The sequence below is a fragment of the Lontra canadensis genome, unplaced genomic scaffold, assembly GCF_010015895.1.
Source record: "Lontra canadensis isolate GAN:19392208 unplaced genomic scaffold, GSC_riverotter_1.0 scaffold46, whole genome shotgun sequence".
In the NCBI taxonomy this organism is placed as follows: Eukaryota; Metazoa; Chordata; class Mammalia; order Carnivora; family Mustelidae; genus Lontra; species Lontra canadensis.
The window spans coordinates 14,912,168-14,937,508 of record NW_022631040.1 but is presented as its reverse complement, the minus strand read 5'-3'; positions in this window follow the sequence as shown (position 1 = coordinate 14,937,508).

Below are 25,341 nucleotides of genomic sequence, written 5' to 3'. Positions count from 1 at the left end.
GGGAGCACAATCAACAATATTATAGTAGACTCGTATGGTGCCAGATGGGAGCTACACTTGTGGTGACCACAGCAAAGCCTACAGACTGGTCGAATCACTGTGCCGTACACCTGAAACTCATGTTACACTGTGTGTCAACTCTGCTTCAACAAAATAAATAACTAAACAGCTATTTCTATGGCACAGAAAAAATCCAAGCAAATTCCAAGAGACATTTCAGCAACAGAACGTACAATATGCACTCGTCATTTTACTACACATTTTACTATACGGTCAGGAGGAAAGAGACAGGCAGGTGAGAAACAGCACATCGATTCTATGATTCAGACCTAGAGCCAAAAGGGAGAAAAATGTCTGGGTTTCATGAGTGTATTCTCCAAAAGAGCTCATATTCCAAAACAGGTAAACTGTGCTGAAAAGAGAGAGGAGAAAGCACAGTCACTGAAACACTCTGAGACCACGCCTGGAGTCAGGTAGAGATGGTGTGGCCCCTTTTAATGCATTTGACCCCTGACCAACAAAAGCCTAGGCCCTGCCCCAGCTTAACACCACTTCAAACTGATTTTCACTAATATCTCAACCTTCCCCTTTAAGGAAGGAAGGAAGGTAGGAAGGAAGAAGGGGGATGGCAAAGGAGGAGGAGAAAGGAGGGGGAAGGAGAGAGGAAGAAAAGAAAAAGGATAAAAAGGGAAAAAAAGAGAGGAAGGAAGGAAAAGATCTCAAGAACCTTAAAAAAATGTTGATATATTTTATGCTGTAATCCTCCCTTCAGCAATCAAAGGAAATAATCTAAGATATAATAAAATATGCATCAGCAGGAAGATCAACTGTTCATTATAATAACATAAATGATTATACAAATTATGCTATAATTAAGTTTCATAACCAATAAAACCATACTTTCAAAGACTAATGATACAGGGAAACGTTCAGCACACAGAGTCAAATGAAGATAGGTAGTTCTAAGAATGTACATTCAATATGAATAAACAAAGGGCAATCAGACAGGCAAACACACACATAAATACCCATGAAAAAAAGGAGAAAAAAAAAGACTAGGAAGAAAAATACCAAAATACTAAGAGGGTGTTCTGTAAATAGTGATATCATAGATGATTTCCACTTTCCTTATATTTCTAATATTTTCCAAATGTTCCTCAATAAGCATTTAATTACCTCATAACCCAGTGTCTTTGACCATTACAACCTTGTCATACTCAACCACATGGACCCCCTAGTTTTAAAGTTAAAACAAAACAAAGGATAGATCATTGGATGTTGCTACAATTTAAAACTTCTGTATAGCAGAAGACATGATCAAGAAAATGAGAGGACAACCTACAGAATGGGAGAAAATGTTTGCAGATCAGTTATCAGATAAGGGTCCAACTCCAGAAAAGATAAATGCTCTTTCAGCTCAGCAACAAAAAAAGACAAAAACCACTACTTGAAAATGCATTTTCAAGAGACATTTCTGCAGAGAAAACACGCAAATGGCCAATAAGCACATGAAAAGATGCTTGACCTGATTAGCCATCAGGAAAATCCAGATCAAAACCATAAGATACCACTTCACACCCACTAGGATGGCTAGAATCAGAAGAGAATGGGGAAATAACAAGGGTTGGTGAAATATGGAGAAATTGGAGCTCTCATGAATCGCCAGAAGGAATGAAACATGGTGTAGCTGCTGTTGGAAAATAGCTTGACATTCCTCAAAAAGTTAAATATAAAATTACCATGTGACCCTGCAACTGCACTCCTGGGTATATACCCAAAAGAACTGACAACAGGTGTTCAAGCAAAATTTGTATATGAACATTTGCAGCAGTGTTTCTCATAATAGCTGAAAAATAAAAACAAACCAAACATCTATCAAAGGAACAATGATGAATGTGGTATATCCATGTGATGGAGTATTATTCACCCATAAAAAGGAATGGAATACTGATATTTACTACAGCACAGAGGAGCCTTGAAAGATTCTGTTAAGTGAAAGAAGCCAGACATAAAGGTCCTATAGTGCATGATTTGATTTACATGAAAATATCCAGGATGGGCAGATACATAGAAAGAGACAGCAGAGCATAGGCCCAGGGGCTCAGGGAAGGAAAGAACAGGGTGTTTGCTTCCTGGGTACAGGGCCGATGGAATGCAGATGACGGTGATGTTCTAGAGTTCGTGGTGACGATGGCACAATATTGTGAATGGACTGAAAGCCACCACACTGTGTATTTTAAAATGGTTAAGATGGTCAAATTCACGTTACATGACTTTTACACTACTACTACTAATAATAATAATAAAGAACACACTATGTTTTCTTAACACGTAGACTTTGAAAACCCTCTCCAATTACCCCTATGCTTGTCGCTCCTGATTTTTCAATTCATGTATAATCATGTTCTAATTCAGTGAACCAGGTTCTTGCTGCATCCCCCTTGGAGTAAAATACAATTTGCCAGCTAAACTCTACGCCTTCAAATCCCATTCCCTCAATCTAGAACCCCCTAATCCTCTACAATGGAATAACTGTCTCTGAATTAAAGGCCCAGGACCTAACCCCAGTCCACTATTCACTCGTTGTCTCACCTTGGGTAAGGCAACTTCTCTTCCTGTGTAAAATAAATAGTCAAAATTCAATGAACAAATAAACACATTAAAATTCCAATTTGCACCAAGGTCATGGTGTGCCGACCCACCATCTGAAGCTCGTAGGACGACAGGCCACAGAAAATAGATGAAACCACATCAAACTGTAAACGATTAAAAACCCCAACCTATGTAAAGTGACAATCCCCTTGGTGCTCGTACTTTCCTAAGCTTCCAGAATTTTCACGTCCACAGACATGGTTTAGGCCAAGCGCCCCACCACCTGCATGATTATAACCTATTACTTGAAATCAGTTCACGTATTTTAGTTAAACCAGATTTATTCTAACAGAAACTTTATATCACTTTTAGGTCATCACTGATCTGATACCATGGTTCTTCTACACATGTTAGAAGACACTGCTGCCATATTGGAAACCTATGTGCCACGTAGAGTCACCACTGGCACCATGGCTGGCAGCACGTCGAGGGAACCCTGATCTCTGCCAACACTCTTCTCGAAGACCTGAATCAGAGCCTACCTCCTCCAGAAAACCTTCTCTGACTGACTGTTTACCCTGTCTGAGAGACCCCCTTGTGATAAGCCTTTGCACGTTTGAATTACACCTTTGCACTTGTTGGTGTCAATGTTCTCAGTTCGCTCCCATCTAGGCTTTCAAGTCCAGCACTAGCTCATAAAACACCAAAAGGCAAAGATCTCATCTTGTTCCTTTTATTCCCTCCCATAGGCCCAACTGCACTACAGCAAACATTTCGGAATGGATCAGGTTTACATGAAAAGTGCCCATTGAATGCTTACAGTTGTCTTTTTATCATCTGTGTTCTAGAGAGAAATTCACCCACATCATTTCCTCGTCTCGAGTGTAGCCGCATCAGCAGCCCAATGCAGATGTCAATCGGTGAGAAGGATGGTTCGTTAAAAGAAGTGCCCAGCATGCAGCAGGCTTCAGAAAATTTAGGGGACTGAGTATTGATTAAGTGGGGCTGTTACCCAAAAGGCCCCACCTCCTTGAACAAACCAGCTCCAGAAGGGGAGAGGGATGAGCACAGACGAGCCAGCGTGCGAAGACCGCAGCTCACCTCGGGCTGAAAGTCGGGGTGTCCTTGGGACCAGGACCACACGGCTCTGCCCGGGTCTCCACGCTAAGCCTCCTCCCACCAGCCCGAGAATGGCTCTACCCTGATGAGGGGCCCAGTTCTCAACTTGATACTCTCCTAATTAGAAGTAAATCCCCGTAATACAGGAGAGCCTTTGCGTGTCCACAGTGCATTTTGACCATGAGTCTCAGAGCCCTGACAAAAGAAGCTGCAAGTGAAAATTACTGATTGAATACATCCAGACACAGAGCAATCCCTGTGTCAATGTTGACACAGTGGCTCTTTATCGTCCAGCGCCAGGAGGGCAAACGTAAAGCAAAACCACCAGAGAGGCTGGGAGAGAAAGAATGTCTGCGACTCCACCACTGTGAAGGCTCAGATGCATAAAAACAAGGATAAATACTAATAATAACAGTAATCGCTTTCAACCTGGAAGGGATAGAGCGCTTTCCAGGCTGCGAAGCATTACTCTGAGCTGGTCGTCTCCCGCCATCCTTCCACCAACCCTGTCAGACGTCGTTGGCCCTATTTTCACACATAAAGTAACTCAGGTTCAAAGGGTGTCTTAAACCTGGTTTCCTGCCTCCAGATCCAATACTCTTTTGATCTCCAAGTCATCGAGTTAGGCCAGCTTTTTTCTTTGTACTGAAGGATCGTAGATAGTAAACGTATGTTTAACATAAGGATTTGGGACGCCTTCTATGCGTCCCAATACAATAAGGGACTCACTCTCTCCAAGTTCAAAAGCAGGGCTAGAAAGTCTTCCTTAAATTGAGCTGGATGGCTCTCCGAGGAGCCGGTCCCAACCCTGAGCCCCAGAGACACCCCCCACCCCGCACCTTCACTTCTAAAAACCCTCCAAGAGCACAGCCCCCAGAGGGAGCCCAAAGAAACCAACCTACCAGGTTCCTAATCCCAGTACCATCATGTGAGTTTCAAAATGGGAAATGTGCCCCCCCCCGTCCCCCTGCAAATCATCCTCCTCATCATAATCCTCATCAAAATTTTTCTATCTGACTTCTCCAGACTGGCCTATCAGTTTCTTCCCTCCTTTAGCGGGTCTTGGTTTACCTGCACTATTGAATTAGTTCAGGGACAGAATGGGAATTTCCAATTAAACCATTCTATCTTTTTAGGGTTTTTTTTCCCCTTTTTGTATTTTGTACCGATGGTAACTGGGGGAAAGGAGGTACGCTTCCTTCCTATCCTGTTCGACTGAGATCTCTATTTTTAAACAAAAATATTCCTTCCCACACAGCCTTTCAGAAACTATCCAGTGGCCCCAAGATGAGGCTAATCTCCGACAGCCCCACGGTCCTCGGATGAGGGAGAACACAGCATCCTCCCCTCTCAGTTAATTACCATTTCTTGCCTGGGCATTTGATTTCAATAAAGTCTAATTACTTCAAATATCACTGCTCCTGCCCCTCCCTTCCCTCCTGCGCTCCTCTTTCTCTTAGAGAGCCTGACACTGATGAACTCAAACACACCCGCAAGCCTCAGGCAGAGGCTGTGACGAGCAAAGGCCTCGCCAAGTTAATAAGCTAGGAGAGTTAATAAACCAGACTTCCCGAAGTTAATAAACCTGGAAAACACAATTATTGCTATTTTTACCATTATGAAAATATCGCCAATATTATTGTTGTTGTTATTCCGGGCCTCGTGGGCAGCCAGCCCGAGACCCTCCCCGCGCCTGCCCACCCCCCACCTCACCGGTGGCAGTAATATTGTGTGGGTAATCCCAGAGGGGCTCCCCGGCCCTGCCCTGACGGAGGAAGCAATATTGGAGCTCGAGCAGCCCCAGGTCCCCGCAGGCTCAGCTCTGCCCTTTTATATTACACAGTCTTCAGTCAAATCCGTCAGCAGCCTCCCAGATCTTTCCAGGAGGCTGGGGGAGGCTGGATGGGAATGGTGATTACAGGGGCTGGAGAGGGGGAGGACGGAAAGCGGGCAGACGAGATGGGAGGGAAGACACTCGGGTTGTGGGCGCGCCTGAGCCGTCAGCGGGTCCCATTTCCGTCCGACGGCCTCTGAGGCTCCATAGTTCCCTGCACCCTCGAGGCAGCGCGTGGATCTCTGAGGACCGGCGGGAACAGCTGCACGTCACGGGCCAAATTAGGCACAACAGCTTCCTAGACCCCCAGCCAGCGGGTCTACCTGCTTCCTGCGCCTGGGAAGGGCCAGCACCATGTATGAGGGCAGCCTTTGCGAACTGGTCAGTGGCGTGAGACCAGTGCAGAGTCACAGATGGCAGAGCCCTGCCATCCTTCTGGACTGGCTTCTCGTTCTAGGCCCGACTAAGTCACATGCCTGGGCCTGCGGGTCAGAGAAGATCCGCCCTTGTGGGCACCAGCACCTCCTTCTGCAGGGACGGCGTCCTTTCCTTCCCCAGCCCTTCCCAGGCCCTCCCCATGCTGTTTTCTGCCAACACCCCTAGTGTCCAATCTTGAAAACCTGACTCATCTCTTGCCCCCAGCTTGCTCAGGTCCTGTGGTTCCCAGTATCCCTATACCCCAGCGGTCCTCACCTGGGGGAGATTTTTGCCCCCGCATAGGATATGGCCACGTTTAGAGATAGTCCTGTCACAGCTGAGACTGGCATCTGTCTAGTGGCGTGAAGTCAAGGAAACTGTCAAGCATCCTACAGCGCCCAGGCAGCCCCCACGACAAACAGTGACCCGGCTCGAGATGTGAACGGGCTGAAAGGGACAGGCCCCACCGGGACCTCTCCGGCCCAGCCCTCACTTAGCTTTGTGAAAACACGGGTCTAGAGGTGAGGGTACAGGGGGCTTGGTAGGTTTCAGGTTCACAAGTCCCTCATTTCACCAGCTGGAATGAGGGGAGAGGATGAACTCACTGGTGGGGAGAAGACAGGCAGAACAGAGATGAGGGCGATGGGGAAAGGCCACAGGAGGACCAAAAGGAGGAAGAAGTGACACCCCAAGGAGAGAAGCGCTTCCCAACCCAACCCAGATCACAGGCTAACGCCACATTGGTGCACGGTCCAGAACCAACTGCAGGCGCTGGCCCTGTTTCAAGAAGCTGCTGCGGCCAATAGGACCACCCAGAGAAACCTCCAGACCATCCTGACGTCAACAGAGTCAAACCCGACTTGAGAGAGAGAGAGAGAGATGCCAAAACATGGTGCCAGCCCCCGGAGCGTGCAGGACTGCCGGGCCCCCCCTCCATGTCCTGGAGCTGAGCACTGCACTCCGAATCCCAGCCCAGGACCTGCAAGAGGAGACACCAGACCCAGGGGGGGCCATCATGCATCGCTCCAGACAGGACACTGGGCCGTCACCGCCCTCCAGCAGACTCAGGTTTCGGGGGGAGGGGGGTGGACAGCGCACCTCCCCCAGGGAGGGGAGCGCTGGACTGGGGGCCTCGTGGGGTCTGCACGCACTGCCCAGCCAGGAGCCTCCCCCATTGCCCTCAGCCCAGATCCTGGCCCTTTTCAACAAGGTGGTTCCAGCCAGCGGGAGGCTGGGGAAGGACTCAGGTGTAATTAAAAGCTGTGAAAGCTGCATTGTCTCAATTGTAAATCCTTCTCACTAAGAGGCCTTGACTGGGGATTTCTCAGAGCTGGGGAGAGGCCAAAGCTGCTGCAGCCACCACCTCCACTTCCAGAGTCCAACGAGGAACTTGGATGGAAAATATTTCCATCAAGTGTGGACGCCTGGACCCTGCAGGGCGTCATTTGCTCCAGCTCCCGGGTCGGGACTGGGGGAAGGAAGGACAGTGAGAGGGGCCGGGGAGAGAAGAGGAGCACAGGACACAGAATGGGGGGAAGGAAAACCCCACAACACAAACACCAAGCTATGCCCTTGTTTAGTGCTTTCTCGGGATTGCGCACAGAAGCCCCCGGATTTTGATCCGCTACCCGCTGGGCCAAGTATCTGCTCGTGGGATGAGTGTCGGGCGAGGGTTGGCTGGTGGGCACCGCTAGTCCCAGCCCCAGCCCCAGCCTGTCCCTCGGGGCTACCTCCCAAAAGTGCACCGTTAACATGTGACTCTGATGCAAGTCCCACAGCTCTGGAAAGCAAGCTCCCCGCTGTACCTCTGCAGGGCTCCCAGCCGGCTACAAGCCTGTCCGAGCGCCTGACCAGGAACCCGGGAAAGAGTGAGACAGGTGATTCCTCAGATGGGGCCACCTTCAGGGTTTGTGCACCTGCGAGGGTGCTGGCGGGCGGCCTGCCAGAGGTACAACTGTGGGGGCGAACCCCAGGGAAGTGGGCCAGCAGAAAGCCACATTCCCAGAGATGATCCAGGCAACCTTTAGAATTCCACTGAGTTCCAGGCTTCCTGCTGAATCATAGAAACGCATGTCCTACTGGCCCCTCTGTCCCCAAAACATGTCAGCAACCAGAAGGCTGGGCAGGGAAGAGTAACCAGCATGACATAGGTCTGGAGAGGCTGATTCATGCATGAAGGAAAGGGAGTGAAACCGGACAGTCGCACTCAATGGGAAAGAGGACAGAGCCATGTCATTGAAGGCAGCAAGTGCCCACACGCCTGAATAACCCCCCTCGGAAAGCCTCACACCAATGCAGCTGGATGAGAACCAACCAAATGGAGGCAAGAAAAACACTCTGGTGACATCTGACAGAAAAGGCTGTTAGTAAAATCTGTCAGACCGCCCTCTTACCTCTCCCAATATCAAACCCATGGACACATAAAACAATGTGTAGAGTTACAGCACACCACATAACGTTTCTGACGGGCAAGGAGCCATCTCTAAGATCGACATTATTTCTCTTGCGTGTGTATGGAGTGGGTGTGCAGCCCAGCTGAAGATCAGGGTTCGGTGCCGATCCGCTCGTGACTTCCACAGACACAAACGACAAGCCTGAGACCAGAATCACATTCACAGCAGCTAACACAGAGCAATTACTCTGCCCCAGAAATACCTAAGTCTGCTTACCGAACCTCCTTGACCTTCATGACAGTCTTGTCAGGTTGGTATTATTATTATTCCCATTTTACAGATGAGAGAACCGAGGCATTACAGGTGGTAACAAGGTCACACACGAAATGGGTGAGTCAAGACCTGGAACAAGGGTTCCCTTGCAGCGAACTGAGTAGCTCCGACTGCCCAGCATCCCACAAGTAACCGGAAACTCTAGGCAAAATACAGAAAATAACTGCGAAGACACCAGATAATGACCAAAAGCAGACAGACATTGAAGGGGACTCAGCACCTGGAAGAAAGGACTAGAACTGGGGGATTTTCCTGTTTTTACAGCTTTTAGTCACACAGAATAACGAAGAGACTCGGATGAAGACGCCCCAGTCTCACTGAGGGAAAGGACCAGAAGACAGAATTTGGGGCGATCACAGCATCTAAAAGTGAGAGAAAAACCTGGAGAGCTCCGCAGAGGGGGAAGCCCTAATTCTACGTAAAAGCTCTGCCGAAATCTCTAGGTGGCCCCTGGATCTCAGGTGCACTGAGTAGATTCCAAGCAGCCCAATTAAAGATCAAAATGCTGAACTTAGACTCTAGCTGTAGCTCACAGCAGCAAAGTCAGAATCCACAGTCTGAGTTCCACCAAGCTAGCTGCCTCCTGGAAATTTCCTAAGATACGAATACTCTTTGAAGGACCATAAGAATTCAGGTTCCCTATACTGTATCATTTCCGGGGCACCATCTAAACTCATCAACAGGATCCGTACTTAAGAGAAAAGAGAATCAACAGAGATTGACTCCAAAATGACCCAGAGGTTAGAATATCTGACAGGGATTTTAAAGATTTTCTTTATTTATTTTAGTGATTGCTACATGCAACATGGGGCTTGAACCCACAACGCTGAGATCAAGAGTCACATGCCCTACTGACTGAGCCAGCCAGGCGCCCCTAGCTGACGAGGATTTTTTTTTTAATTATTTTTTTATTAACATATAATGTATTATTTGCCCCAGGGGTACGGGTCTGTGAATCATCAGTCTTACACATTTCACAGCACTCACCATAGCACATACCCTCCCCACTGTCCATCACCCAGCCACCCTATCCCTGCCCACCCACCCCCAGCAACCCTCAGTTTGTTTTGTGAGATTAGAGACTCTTATGGCTTGTCTCCCTCCTGATCCCATCTTGTTTCATTTTCCCCCGCTTCCCCCCATGACCCCCGACCCTGCCTCTCAAGTTCTTCATATCAGAGAGATCATATGATAACTGTCCCTCTCTGATTGACTTATTTCACTTGCCATAATACCCTCTAGTTCTAATCATGTCATTGTGAATGGCAAGATTTCATTTCTCTTGATGGCTGCATAGTATTCCATGGTACGTATATACCACATCTTCTTTATCCATTCATCTGTTGATGGACATCTGGGCTCTTTGCATAGTTTGGCTATTGTGGACATTGCTGCTATAAACATTGGGGTGCAGGGTCCCCCTTGGATCACTATATTCTGACAAGGATTTTAAAGCATCTAATATAATTATGCCTTTGTATGTCCTGAAAAATATATGCTAAAAAAATTTAAAGATGGGAAATATCATCAAAAAATTCAAACTATGAAAAAGAATCAAGCAGGGATTCCATAACAGCAATGTTTGACATGATTTTCTGCAATGATGGAAGTGTTTTGCGTCTTTGTTGTCCAATAAGGTGCCACTGGCATTTGAGTTGCACTTGAGTGCTTACAAGTGCAACTGAGGAACTGACTTTTACACTGTATCCAATTGCATTTAATTTAGACTTAAATATCCATATGTTGCTAATGGTTATGGTAATTGGACAGAGGAGCTCCAGAACTGAAAAGTGCCAGATCTGAAATTAAACAAATATAGTGGATTGGCTTAACAGCAGATCAAAGATGACAAAGAAAGTGTTGATGAACTTACATGCAGATCAATAGAAATGACACAATCCAAAGTACAGAGAAATAAATGCAACAACTATAGCAAACAGAATAGAGGTCGAGAGAGTAAATGGGTATATATAGTTCCAAGGTTCTTATGTGTTATGTACAAGTGTATAATATCAACTCTAAAGACATTGTGAATACTTAGGGATGCAGACTATAATCCTGGCAACAACCACTAAAAAAATTAATAATTTAAAGAAATATAGTTAAGAAGCCAATAAGTAAATTAAAATAAAATTCTTTAAAAAATCCATTGAATAGGGTACCTGGGGTCTCAGGTTAGGAGACTGCCTTCAGCTCAGGTCATGATCCTGGAGTTCCAGGATCGAGTCCTGCTTCAGGCTCCCTGCTCAGTGAAGAGTCCACTTCTCTCTCTGACCTTACCCCATCTCGTGCACTCTCTCTCTCTCTCACTCTCTCTCCTTCAAATAAAGAAATAAAATCTTCTTTTAAAAAAGTAAAAAATAATTAAAAATAAATAAAAATAAAAGAAGACATGAAAGGAGAAACATAATAAAAAAATAGAGTGCATAAATAGAAAGCAAAAACAAAAGTGAAAATAAAATAGCATAAAATAGCAAAATAGTAGACTGAAATCCAACTATATCAATAATCACATCAAATACTAATGGACAAAACACTTCAAAGAAAAGAAAGAGATTGTCAGAATGGATGAAAAAGACTCAGCTATATGCCATCTATAGAAGATTACTTAAAAAATATAGATTAGAAATCAGGCAATCAGGGCACCTGGGTGTCTCAGTTGGTTAAGCATCTGCCTTCAGCTCAGGTCGTGTTCCCAGGGTCCTGGGATCGAGCCCCACATTAGGCTCCCTGCTCACCAGGGAGTCTGCTTCTCCCACTGCCTCTCCCCACCCTCCTCATGCAATTCTCTCTCTAAAATAAGTAAATAAACGAAATATTTTTTAAAAACTAGAAATCATGCAATCTGTCTCCCATTTTTCACTGTTTATACTATCATCCATAACCTACAAAGTACCTTCCATCACTAAGATCCAATGATTCCATGTGTGTATGTTGATACATACCAATTACACGTGTATATCATATATAGGTATCTCTTATGCTCAAGATACAGTTACAATTAGCAATGGTCAAATGTATGTGTGTCTAAACCCACACAAAATGGGTGGAAGGAACCATTTACCAAGTTAACACATCCATCCTTGTGGATTTCGTTTCTCCATCACTGTTCTGCCAGTTTGGGGCAATTGTGTCCAGGATAATCACTTTGCTCCTTCTTAAAGGGTGACTTAAACCTATGGGCTCAGCAACAGATCAGTCCCGGAACTGCCTGAATTTAAGTCTCCACAGAAGGGATTGGCATGACCTTTCTGCACAACCTGGTGATAAGTACAGGCAGCGTCTCCAGGGTTTTGCCCCACAGACAAAGCAGCTGTGACACAGTAAAGGGAGTTCTGGAAAGCCTGAGCCTGATTCCCAGCCATATGGCTTAGAAAGAACCCATGTGACATCAGGACCATGGCTCAGCCTCTGTGAGCCTCAGTCTTCTCATCTTGAATGAGACTGGGACGATGATTACATGACATAGTGCCTGTTATCATAGATATTCTCCTGGCTTCTCTCTCATTCAGGCTCTCAGTGTCCACTGCCGTGCTTGCTTCGGCAGCACATATACTAAAATCAGTGTCCATTGCCAGTAGTTTTCACGGTAGCTTCCAGGTCAGCATTAGAAAAGCTGAGAGAAACTGTGATTTTAAAAAGAAAATACAAATGAAGATTTTGAATTCCCTCATAAAAGCTAAAACACTCATTGCGGTGCCTGGGTGGCAGAAGCTGGTTAAACATCCAGCTCTTGGTTTAGGCCCAGGTCATGATCTCAGGGTCATGAGATCGAGCTCCACGTCAGGCTCCTTGCCAAGCACGGAGTCTGTTTGAGATTCGCTCTCTCTCTCCCTCTCCCGCTGCCCCTCCCCTCTGCTTGCTCTCTAAAGTGAATAAATAAATCTTTTTTTAAAGCTAAACTATTCACAACATATGCATTAATGAATTCATATTGTAATAAACATGAAAACTGGTGTGCACCCACTCACCAAATTACTATGAGCAAAGTGTTTAATGAGGGTTCCTTCGGCTGCCTTGCTTATGAAGGATGATCGATAACTTCATAAGTCTCGTCCTGATTGGTACCTTCTGAGAGAGACTAAGCCTCTGTTAAATATAACATGAGACCTAGAAAGTTCACACGTTTGTGAAACTCAAGCGCGTTATTTCCTCCCAACAGCTGTGATCAAGACAGGAGAGCTCAGTTCAACCTTCAGTCGCCAACAAACAACCACAATTGTTGGCAAAGAAGGGCAAACATAAGCCTACTTAACAAATTTGCTAATTATCTTTCGGTTTAGGATTAATGTAACAAATAAATACTGGATGCCTGTGGCTTAAGTTTATCAGTCCGTTCCTATAAACCAACAATGGGAAACAGATTTTATCTGTTCGAGAGCCCTTGTTCTCAAACCAAGTATTTCTTGTTCTTGATTTCTCTTTCTGGTATCTGATGTGTGTTTTTACTTTACAAGGCAATCTGTCTGCCTTTACATCCTTTTAAAATATTAGGTACATCCACTGAGAATTCTTAGAGAAGTAATGCTGAGGTTTAAAAGTAATGAAAGAAACAAACCACCAGTATGAGAACAAAATTGCCCATATGGGCATAATAATCTACAATTGGCTGGCAGTGCCAAACATTAGTGAGTAAATTATTAGTGTAATTATCTGCCACCTTCTGAGGATCTTTACTCGATGCTGTACAAACACACATAGTCTTTAATCCCTATAACATATGCAAAGAGATATTTTTCTGCCTTTTAGAAATAAGGAGGCAGATTCCTCAGAGCTCAGCCCGCCAAGTAACAGAGCTGAGACTTCAACCCTTGTCCACATGCGGGGCTGGGGTTCTGCCATCCATTCTCATCACCTCCTTTCTTCCACATCACTGACTCTTACACATTTGGGGATGACAGGCAGCTTCTAGAATCTGACAAACTCTATGGACCCAGAAGAGTGCGCACACACATGCACATACACACCTACTTCTGAGAAAATAATTCAAGGGACTCACGGACACCCTGAAGCAAAATGCAGGTTTGGAACCTTTACTCCACACAGTCTCCAAGTATCAACACTCATTTGTCTCCTTCACACCTGCCCCTACTTTCTGCCTTCTACGGAAGTGTTTCAGGAATAAAATAAGGCTCAGAAGCAGATATATTATCTCACCCACATCCAAGCAAACTCTTGCAGCCTCCATGGTGCCCGCTGCCCCCTCCCCCCTCATGTCTTCCCCAACTCAGGAGATGTGAAGTACCCAGGGGTATACCTGGGTATACCCTCAGGGGAATACCCAGGAATCACTGCCCGCCCGCTCTTCCGTTTGTCACCGTGTGAGACAGCTTTATCAATGAATCCGTCACCCCAGGCTTCCCAAGGCAAGCACAGGGCACCTATTATGTTTCAGGCACTGGGCTAGTACACAAAACTGTTCCAGGCTCTGTCCTCGTGAGGCTTGCGTGTTAATGGGGGAAACAATATCTTGGAATAATAAAAAAGTAAATTACAGCATATGCTAGAAGGTGATGAGTGGTTGGAAAGAAGGAAAATATAGACATATAATGGGACGTAGCGATTGCAGGGGTGGGCTGTGGCATTAGATAGATATTTAAGTAGGAAGGAAAGTCAGACTTGTGGATATCAGTGGCAGGGGAGGGAAAGTGTATTTTGTTTCTTTACTGCCTTCCTTCCCCTCTAGAATGTCGGTTAGGGATTCTCTCTTTACTGTTGTTCACGGTTCTCTCCCAGTTCCCTGTAACGATGTCTAGCATGTCATAGGTTCTTGACAAATACAGGTACATAAGGGAACAAAGTAAAATTTACCTTTCAGGCTGGCCGAATCAGAGGGTTACATCCACAGTTCTAAATTCTACCCTAACTCCAACAATAGTCTTAATTACATGATAAATTTAGAGCAGAGGGGAAGGACACTGAGTCAAGACAGAGGCACCTCTTAGAAGAGAAAACCAAAAACTACACGGGAAAAGTGGTGATAACCTGAACTCCCAACTTTAGAATAACCAAATAAGAAATGGGATTTAAAAAAAAAAAAAAAAACAACAAAAACAAAAAATGAGAGCCTACACCAAATAGGGCTTTAAAATTAGAGATGAATATGAAATACAGAGCTTCTAAATGCTGAGTGATTCAGGACGCCCGGGTGGCTCAGCGAGTTAAGCGTCTGCCTTCGGCTCAGACCATGATCCCACGGTCCTGGGATCGAGTCCCACATAGGCTCCCTGCTCAGTGGGGAGCCCGCCTCTCCCTAAGCCTGCCGCTCCACCCCTGCTCGTGCTCTCTCACTCTCTCTCTCTCTCTGATAGACAGATAAATAAATAAATAAATAAATAAAATATTTAAAAATAAACAAATGCCAAGTGATTCATCAGTTAGACTGTCAGTGAGGTGCACGGAGATGTGGCAATTAAGAAAGATGCCACCGACCTGAGAAAAGTGCCAGCCACTCACACCCCCCTTGCTCCCCTGCCATACTCCCTACTGCAGGTCCCCATGTCCACAGCACTCACCATGTGCTGATGCTTGTGGATTTTAGGCTTGGTTGTAGCTATTAGCTCAGTGTCTACCCCTTGATGCTGATCAGTCTCAGGATACGGGTTGGGTCCCCATGGAAACTAACAAGAGCTGACTCAATTCTCTGGCCACAGGCTACACCTCTGACTTTGTCCAGGGATCCCACAAGTGCGTACCCCCAGTTATACAAGGGGACAGAGCGTGTCCACATGGGCATGCACACGAGCACTCATGTTACTCCCCCCTCCCCCAACAACCAAAGGCACCAGCTTCATGGTCAAGAAGGCTACAAGTGACCACTGAGAACCGAATGACCCCCTTACGCACAATTACAATATCAAACCACGGCCCTAAATACATATTTCTCCATCAGCTTCTCCTGAAAATACTGTCCAACTCTGAGAAAGAGTGAGTACTATTCAGACCAAGGGCCACAGGGCAGCACATAATGTCTCTCTATCTTGCCCCCAGAAGCTGGCTCAATCTGGGGGAAAAGCCAGGAATGTGAGATGCCTAGATGCCGCAGCACTGACTTTCCTAATGGTGGGTCTCCCCTATTACAGGTAATGTGAGCTTCAGAACCTTCCTTCCTCCCTGATCAACTAGGGATAACAGGGCAAAGCTGAATCACTTTGTCCTAACAGTTCAATCCCTGCATTACCACACATCATTAAATTTTTAAGGGCGCTCATTGGGGAAGTCCTTTAGTCCTTTAATAATTGAGTGGAGGGAAAGGGGCCAGTGAGGGAGAGCATTTTCCTGAGCTGATATTAACTAGGTTTGGCCGCTAATGGCTTCCCAACAGTTCCACCGTGTCCGTGTTGCCACTTAGAAGAGTGCAGTCTGCTTGCCCCTTGCCCTTCAACTGTCAACAGGGAAACTGAAAAATAATATATCATGAAGTACCGAGATGTGTCTCACAGCTCTGCCCACAGCTTTTCCTCCTAGCTTTGTGGAGCTCAGCTGAAACCAAGCTCCACGGCCTGTTGATGAGGAGAAAAATCCATTCCATGAATCAGTTGGGTGTCTATGATACCAAATAACCAGTCACTGATTTTTTCCACTGAATTTACTAGCCACAGAGGCAGAGCCATTGAAAAATACTCAGCTCCCTTGGTAGTACCAATTTTACCCTAATCCCCTTCTAAGTGAAGAGGTCTCCCCTTATGACACTTACTTTTTTTTCTTTCCTAGGGTCATATGGACATGACAACCCAAGACCTAAGGAAACAGCCATACCCATCCGTGCACTGCTCTCCCGCTCCCGGGCAAAAACACTCACACTCCCTCACTGCACACATCAGACAGTTTGCAATCAGGCTCCACACCTCCCAGAACTCAAAGGAAAGGCACGGGAGGCAAACCACACAAACTTGAAGAGATTATGTGATTTGCCCTGGCCCACCCAGCGAAAGCAGAGGCAAAGGCAGGATAATGGCTGGAGGATTCTGGAAAAATCCACTGCTCTCTTCCAGGTCAGTCCAGTCTCCAGTCTGAGAAAGTTCACAGACCAACCAACCGTGTGAATGAGGCCATAAACAGTGACGGCCAGGTGGAGGGAGACCGGGCCACCACGGCCGACGAGGAGGACTGGGTCCCCTGGTCATGGATGACCTTCTCTTCCGGTTTCACCTGAGTATCCCAGGAAACAAAGGCCCTTCAACGGCCAGGCTTGCAGACGGTCTAGCTGCCCAGCACAGCCGACTCGCTCCGGGCCTGGGGAGGCTGGCACACCTGTCCTGGGGAATCGGCCACACCATGTACACCTCGGACCATGCCATAACCAAATGGAGTTCTTCTGATGGATAAGAGCGCAGACAGAAGGTGACAGACAACGGCGAGACTCACACGAAGACAATTAGTGTCGGAAGAAGGACAGAGCCTCCCTCTGCCGGCCCCCTCAGGCCCATGACCCAGGGTGGCCTTGGGCAAGAAGCAAGGTGGGAAGCTGCCGTGACTACCTGAGGAGGGACAGAAGACAGACTCACCCTCTGTTGGCCCCTGTTCCGTGGTTCAGTTCCAGCTAATCCACACAGATGGGCACAAAAGAACAGAGGGACTGCGGGGTTGGGAGAGAGGAGAGCGGGGCTAGGCCCTGGGCCCTAGATGAGTCCCTGACCCTTCCCCAGGCTTCCCCTCTGTCAACTAGGTGCCCCTCGCTCTCCTGGATCCTCAGCCTCCTTCCTTTCCTGGAGAAACTCATCTGAGCCCTCACGGAGCCTCAAGACTAGCCTGTCCTGTGACATCGTCCCCTCATTCTCGCTCCAACCCCGGAATGGCTGCATCTTCTTCCTTCTGATCTTTCTTCTGTGGTCCACCTTCTCGGAAGAGGGGGTCACATCATTCCCTCTGCTACTTCAACTACATTTTAGCCTACAACCTATTAAAATGCCATGCCGTCCCCTCTATGCCTCTGATGAAACTACTCTTGAGGGACACCTGGGTGGCTCAGTCGGTTAAGCATCTGCCTTCAGTTCAGGTCATGATCCCAGGGTCTTGGGATTGAGTCCCACGTCGGGTTCGTTGCTCAGCAGGGAACCTGCTTCTCCCCCTGCCTGCCGCACCCCCTGCTTGTGCTCACTCTCTCTCTCTCTCTCTCTCTCTCTCTCTCTGACAAATAAATAAAAACAGAAAGAAAAGAGAAAAGCTGCTCTTGATAAGATTACCGATGACTGACTGCCCATTTCCAGAGCAAATAGGCAGCCCTACTTTTGGAAAGTCCCCACCACTGCCCTGTCTTCCAGAACCCCACTCACCAAGGCATCCTGTCCTGTCTCTGTGCTGTCCTGCCGCAGACGGATTTCTGGAATGCCGGTGCTCCTCTCACCCTAGGTAGCATCCCCTTTGGCATTCCCCTCTTCTTGTCATTTATGTGATAAAATGTCCCCAAGCTTGGGGTCCCTTGGTTATGTATTACTATGGACTACTCATTAGCTTCTTAGCGCTTACCACAATTTGAAATAGGTCTTTATTTATTGGTTTATTTTCTGTCACCTCTCCTGTGAAGCTTTCATAACAACCCCAAACAAGCCACGCACCGATTACTTTATCCATCCAACCAACAGACAACCGTCTAATCCCTATGCTGTGTCAGGTACCATACAAGACGCTGGAGAAACAAAACACCAAACAAAAACGGGAAGGTCCCTGCCCTCGCAGAGTTTGTGACCTGGTGACACAGGCCACAAAGCAACAAATAAAAATAGACTTCCTAAGGGGACAAGCACTATGGAGATCATGAGAAACACAGAGAAATTGAGAACCGAGGGACTTAAACGAAGTCCTACAGACCAGGCCTCTCTCCAAACAATCTTATTCTTAGGCTTCTGCTTAATTTATGTCTCTAAACAGCCTCTGCTCGATCGTTAATACATCCCTGCTTCATTTTCCTAATTTTCTACATACCTCTACACATAGAGGAATTTAATAATTCTGTTTGATGATTAGAGGAATGAATGAGTGATTTAATTAATAAACCAACTGTTTATAAGATTCCATTTAATTCTCAATTTGAGAAATCCGCATACAACCAGGTATAATGCATTCTAGTTACTGCTGTATTACCTGAAATCTCTAGTTTCATTACACGCCAGTTCACAGAGATTAAATTCAGACCCACATTCCATCTCTCTAAAATTGAGCGGAGCCAGGTCTAAGTGAACCAAGTGTCGGCACCGGTGAGTGAAAGAGTACAGTACAGGAATATTTAATTTCCTTCAAAACCAAGATTCCATTATCCCTTTTTTTTTTTTTTTTTTATCCAGCCAGGTCACGGGATAAACAAGAGGGAGTCCGTGGCTCTGAAAATCGGCGTCGTACCAGTGCCTGGCGGGGGATCTTCTCTCGCTGAGGCCGGGGCTCGCCTGAAAATGCGACACGGTTCAGAGGAAACCTTGGAAAAGGGTTATGCAAGGAGTGGATGGACAGCTGCTGGCTAGTCCCAGTGGAAGTTATGTTTGGAAGGTTCCAGTTCTGCTGCCAAACGTGCAGACAGCCTCTTGAACAAGCCACCAAGAGCGAACTCTGGGAGCTGGAGAGAGAGAAAAATGGATGCTTGTCTGCCTTTTTGTCATTCTTCCGGTAGGGAAGCACAGCTAAGCTAGAGGAACTACGGGGCCCACTGCAGCTGGGACGGGACAGGAAGGGAGGGCGGCAGGATGGCTTCGTGGGTGTGGAGTTTGATAAACAGGAGGGATGGGTGTATGCTAGCAGCTCTCTCTCTCGCTCTCTCTCTCTCTCTCTCACACACACACACATGCACTCAGGCAATCCCCAAATCCAAAAAATTTCCCTTAAAACCGCGGACTATATCAACAGCTGACCGTCGGAAGGCTGCCGGCAGGCTCAAGTATCCAGCAGGTGGGGACTTGTTTTCCAAGAGCTCGTTCAACAGGACAAACTGAGAACTGTGACCTCACAGGGGTGTGAACACCAGAACCCAAGCAGCAGATGGTGTGATTTAGAGGAAAGGCCACTCCACCAGGAGTCTGCGGCTGAGGACAGCATCCCAGCTTCCCTCTTTATCAACAACGTGACCTTCACCTCTCTGAGCCTCCACTCCTCGCTATAAAAAGCAGAGGGGGGGAAAAATGCTCTCCTTACCTAACTTTTAAAATTGTTGTGAGGTCCAATAAAGAGAATACATGTGAAGCCTCCTTGAAAATGGAAAATGAAGGTGCTTGGGTGGCTCAGTCAGTTGGGCGTCTGCCTTTGGCTCAGGGCATGATCCCAGGGTTCTGGGATCCGGTCCTACACTGGGCTCCTGGCTCAACAGGGAGTCTGCTTCTCCCTCTGCCCCTCCCTTTTTCTCCTTCTCTCTCTCCCTCTCTCACAAAAATGAAAAAATCTTTTTAAAAAAGAAAAGAAAATGGAAAAAGATACTTTTTTTTCAACATGTCCTTTTACAGTAATGCCAATGAGCCAAGCACTGACCTGCACACTTTATAAATATTAACCCAAAATGACCCTGTGAGGTTGGTACTATCATTACCCGCATTTTTTTTAAAGATTATTTATTTATTTATTTATTTGACAGACAGAGTACAAGTAGGCAGAGCAGCAGACAGAGGGAGAGGGAGAAGCAGGCTCTCTGCCGAGCAGGGAGCCCAACACAGGGCTCGAACCCAGAACCCTGGGATCATGACCTGAGCCAAAAGCCTCCGCTTAACCGACTGAGCCACCCAGGCGCCCCATTACCCCCATTTTAGAGAGAGGAGACCAGCACTGAGAAAGTAAGACCCTTGCCCACGGAAATGGCTAGTAAGTAACAGAGCAAGGATGTGATCCCAGACACCCAATGTCCACAGTCTATGCTCTTGGCCACTATACCACGCAGAGTTATCTACATGACAGAGAATCTATATTCTCTTACTCATATCAAAAGAAGTCAACAATAACAGCAACCTTGTATAGTGCTCTGTATTTTACCAAAAAGCTTTCCATGTTCATTTCCTTACACAAGTCTCACAATAACCCTAGGAGGCTGTCCACATATTCCCTTGTACGGATAAGGAAACTGTGGCTTGGACATCTCTTCATAGTAGGACATGTGTTTCTGGTAATGGAGGGAGCTACGCAGTGCTCAAGCCAGCCATACCTACCTGTCCAACCCCTTCCATCTACAGACATGGATTTTTGAAATGGAAGACGCCAACCAAGAACAGAACCCAGATGAAAAGAAGCAGGCGTATAACTACTACCAGCCTTATGCATAGACAAACAGGAAAGCACCCCACAAAGTGGTATTTGCATTCTGTCCAAAATAATCTCCCATTCTAGGACCTCAGATTCTACTGTAAGGTAGTCATTCCTTTTTGACTGAACGCCCTTCAAGTTAAAAAGTATCTTTGAAAGAACGCCACATTCTCATGTACATCGCAAGGGAATTATTTCATAATATCCTGTACAATTTGATAGATAGCTAAGACCAGGCTCCAGCCTGTACTCAAGATAATATGAAATTCACAAGATGGGTTCAGAGTACAAGATAAGCGAGAAGACAAGACTGAGCTGAGATCTTGAAAACGGGGTTATATAACTAATACTCTAGATAAATGCATGGATCCCAGGTGCATAGAGCCCCAAGGGAAACAGAGGCACAGGGACCAAGGAACACTTCTACCAAAAATCCAAGGGAGGGTCTTCTGGAATGTTCTTCCTCTTTGGGTTTCCAAAGTATACCTCGCGGCACTGCCAACTGGTTTTCGTCTCTGGTCTCTGAGGAGCTGTGCCTGTATCTCTGTGAAGATGGCGGCCATCACTGTCTGTGGAAGACAGGCACAAAGGAATCCGAGCTACAATGTAGGAGGGGCGGAGAAAGGGGTGAGGGGAACCAGCAGCAGGGGAGGAAGCTCTCGATGGTTATGTTAAAAAGGATTTGTTCCACTGTCAAAACCAGAAAGCTCTCCCCAAGAGCCAGCTTTAGGGAAGGAAGCCTGAAATGACTGGGAGAGGGGGCGGGTGTATTAAGGAGGCTCCTTGGAAAAGAGGTTGAAGTGAACGGGGAGAGCAGCGTGGGGACAAAGGCAGGTACGGCTGCAAAAACCCAATTCTGAGCTGTGATGGTCCACCTCTGCCTGGGGGAAGAAGAGACACCGGGCTCTGGCGTTTCTGCTGGGTCCCAGAAAGAGGGCTCCCATTCTCCGGGACAAGAACAGTCCTTTAAATCCAGGCCACTGGAGCCTTCATCCATCCTGGTTCTCCCCTGGGACTGCAAAAGAGCCCAGAGGCCACCAAGCTCCTGAAAACCATACACACCATATCTTCACCACCCAACTGCCCATTCCCTGCTCTGGGCCCCACCTTACCCCCCAAAGACATCAACTTCTTCTCCAGCATGGAGCTAGGGGCCCCAGGCCAATCTGGCATCGGCTCCTACTTAGGTTCAGGCTACTGGAGTGCTCGAACAAAGACATATTTGGACCCTCCTGCAGAGAGAGAGGGGACTGTTTCTGGGCCCAGAGGGAGCTGCCTTAATCTGCTGCCCAGTGAATGACAACAATGTTAAGAATGAAAATATGGTTTGGGGGGGATCATCCCCAGGAGCCCAACATTTTGGTATTTAAAGGAACTTTAATGAGCTTAAGAGGCTAATCTGGAGTTCAGGAGGGGGTGTTTTGTTTTGTTTTGTTTTGTTTTCAAAAATCCTTTTAAAGGTTCCTGAGGCTCTATAGGAAGGGGGCACCAGAACGGTGAGCCAAGGCCGGGCCCTGGTGTAGCTGAGGTGGCCTGGACGGAACCAGAACCGGAGAGAGGAAGCGGCCAGAAAGACCCCTCCCCACTGCAGCCACAGAACCCCATGCTCCAGAGATGAAGGAGGGAGGGTTCTTCCCCGCCCGGAGAAGGGCCATGTCCAGGGAAGCAGCAAGAAGTTGAGAATGAATGGGGTATTCACATCCCATCAGGATCCCAGTCGGGTTTTTCACCAAATAACTCCTTCCAGTTTACTGGGGACAGCATCAGACTCAGGGGCTTCTCTGACACACATACCTCGAAAAAAAAAATCCATCTAGAGTGGCAGGACATAAGATGGCATCCACAGAGGTACCCAGCACACTCAGAAGACATGCAGGCGTCCCTGGACGGTCACCCAAAGAGCAAGAGTCGGGATCGTGCAAACCGGAGGGGTGTGCCCCTTGCCAGTGACTGAGCTGAGCTGTAACTGGATGGCCATGGGACAGGACTCCGACCTTTGCATCCAGAAGACTAATTAGTTTCCTAGTTTCCTCCACGTAAGCAAACCAAAAGAGGACTCAGGGTCCACAAGGATGGCCTGGGGGTGGGGGGATGAGGCAGCTGATGAGATGGTATTTAAGTAAGATCTGATGCTGGCAAGAGTCAAGTTACTAGAATTCCACAGGGCATAGGGGAGTGAGGGGGAGTGAGGGGGAGGCAGAACGGGCTGGGGCCAGATGTGAGCCCCAGATAGAGCATGTGGTCCATTCCCAGCAAGGCGAGACGCTGAAGATATCTGTTATACGCCCAGAGTTTAACTGGGCCTGTCGGGCACAGTAGGCCGACCCGCCATGGCCAGACCTCCATCAGGGCTGGTCTGTTATGGGACACTAATGATCAAACACCAGTATAATAGGGTGGGGCGACATGGGAGTCAGAAAGGCCGGACATCTGTACTGTTGTCTAAAACTGGGATGCCCAAACTGGAAGCTGGCAAGGCTGGGAGACACCAGGCTCCTCCATGGAGTTTCAGGCCATTTTGTATTTTTAGTTGCTGTGACATTACGGCACACTAATGGGGAACCTGGCAAAGGCTTCCTTCCATTCTGGCTAATCCCAACCTGGCGGCCAGTGACAGGCTCCACAGAGGACTCAGCTGCCTCAGTTTGCCAGTAGAGAACAGCCCAGAGGCAGGTTTCAAAGATCCTTTTTTTTTTTTTTTGACTATCCAGCTGGGGCTATCTGTGATGGGACCAGGTCTACACACAAGGTGGGAACCGACCGAGGCCTGCTGTTTTATTCCTTCCATAAAGTCTTTGCTAACGCTGGGATGTTTCTGCCACATTCCAGTCCAATCTGCTGTATAATGCCAAAAGAAACTTAATCCCCATCCTAAGTCTCATTTTATTTATTTTCAGTAGTGTGAAAACAAACATGTAGCAAGAGGACAGTGTTTACACCTCCTTTTTACCCCGTACAGCTCTAATCCTACTGCTAATTAATGCCAGGGCCCGTAGCAATTTTATTAATTTCGTCTTGGTTAAAAATATAGAGACAGATAATTGGGCTTGACTAAAATAACAATTTGACATTTGGAAGGTGTTGCCTTCGTTTCAGGAAGGCGGGTGGCCGTGTGTCATCGAAAACATGACAAAGAGGCCCAAAGCTGCCGCTGACACTGGTCAGCAATAACATAACTAGTTCTAATTGCGATAAACTGACGAAAACGTCCCACGTCTTGCTAACCAAGAACTACGGAGACAATGGAAATCCCCAGCCGGTTTTCCTATAGGTTCCAGTAAAACAGGGCACACAGGAGAGAAGGGCCTCGTGTCCCTTGTCCCCTAAAATTATTTCCTTTAGAAACCTTTCTTCATTTTGCCCCTAAAATCACCAACTTGCCCACAGCAAAGCTACACAGGTGCTGGTAACAATACTGTCCCACACGTCACTAAGGGACTTTCAAAAAAACACAGTGTTCCTAGGGGGCAGCCTTAGGCCTGCTGGAAAGAGGACAGGGCCCTCCAGGACAGGGACCCTGCTGTTCTGTGCAGAGGCTGAGAGAGGCACACCACCCCCGGGGTCCCCCAGTCCTAGATCTCAGCCCACAAATGGCTTACCAAGAACTCCCCTCTGAAGATGGGAAAGGACATTGAAAAATCCACTTCAGAAAGATGTTTAAAAAAAAAAAAATTTGAAAAGCCCTCAAATAGGGCTAAAGGTTCACAGTTATGGCAGAAATTATTTTTAAATCTTTCCACGTGGTTGCACATCTCCCCCCCATCGCTCTCCCCCCACCCCCGCCATGTGTTGTACAACTGTGTTCCACACTCAAGGGAGCAGGATTCCGTATGGGTTATTTTGAACATGATGGGATTCATCAGTGACGTGCTGTACGGGCATTGACTCGAAGAGGCTTTACTAAATTTCTGATAATATAACGAGTATTTTAAGTCCTTGCCTCTTGTCTTGCTCCGAAATGCTATGACCCACAATTTCTCCCACCGTCAAGAATAATGAGCTGATAATTTAGGAAACGGAGTTGTTCTCATTAGAGGAAGATTACCTGCTCATGACCTCCAAAAAACTTTTTTCCAGAATTAGAAAGCAATGACAACGAGGCCGCTGTAAAACCAGTAACAGTATTTTGGCAAATACAAAAGTTATAAATGAGAAAAATGAAACCGAAAGGCAGGACAAACTATGAACTTTGAGAAGAGCTCCTGTCACTGAGATCTGAAAGCAAAAGCAACTCCTTAGCTAGCGGGATGACCAAAGTCCCAAGACTCTGTCGTATGTACAACTGGACTCGATAAAGAACCTTTTATAATGTGCTCCACTTATGCAGGGATCAAAAGAATCCCACAATGTTCGTACACAATTCCCAGAATACTATTAATATCTACTCGGGCTGTCTAATTTTATTTCAAGATTTTAAGTCTTAGATTCCAAGGAAGTCCT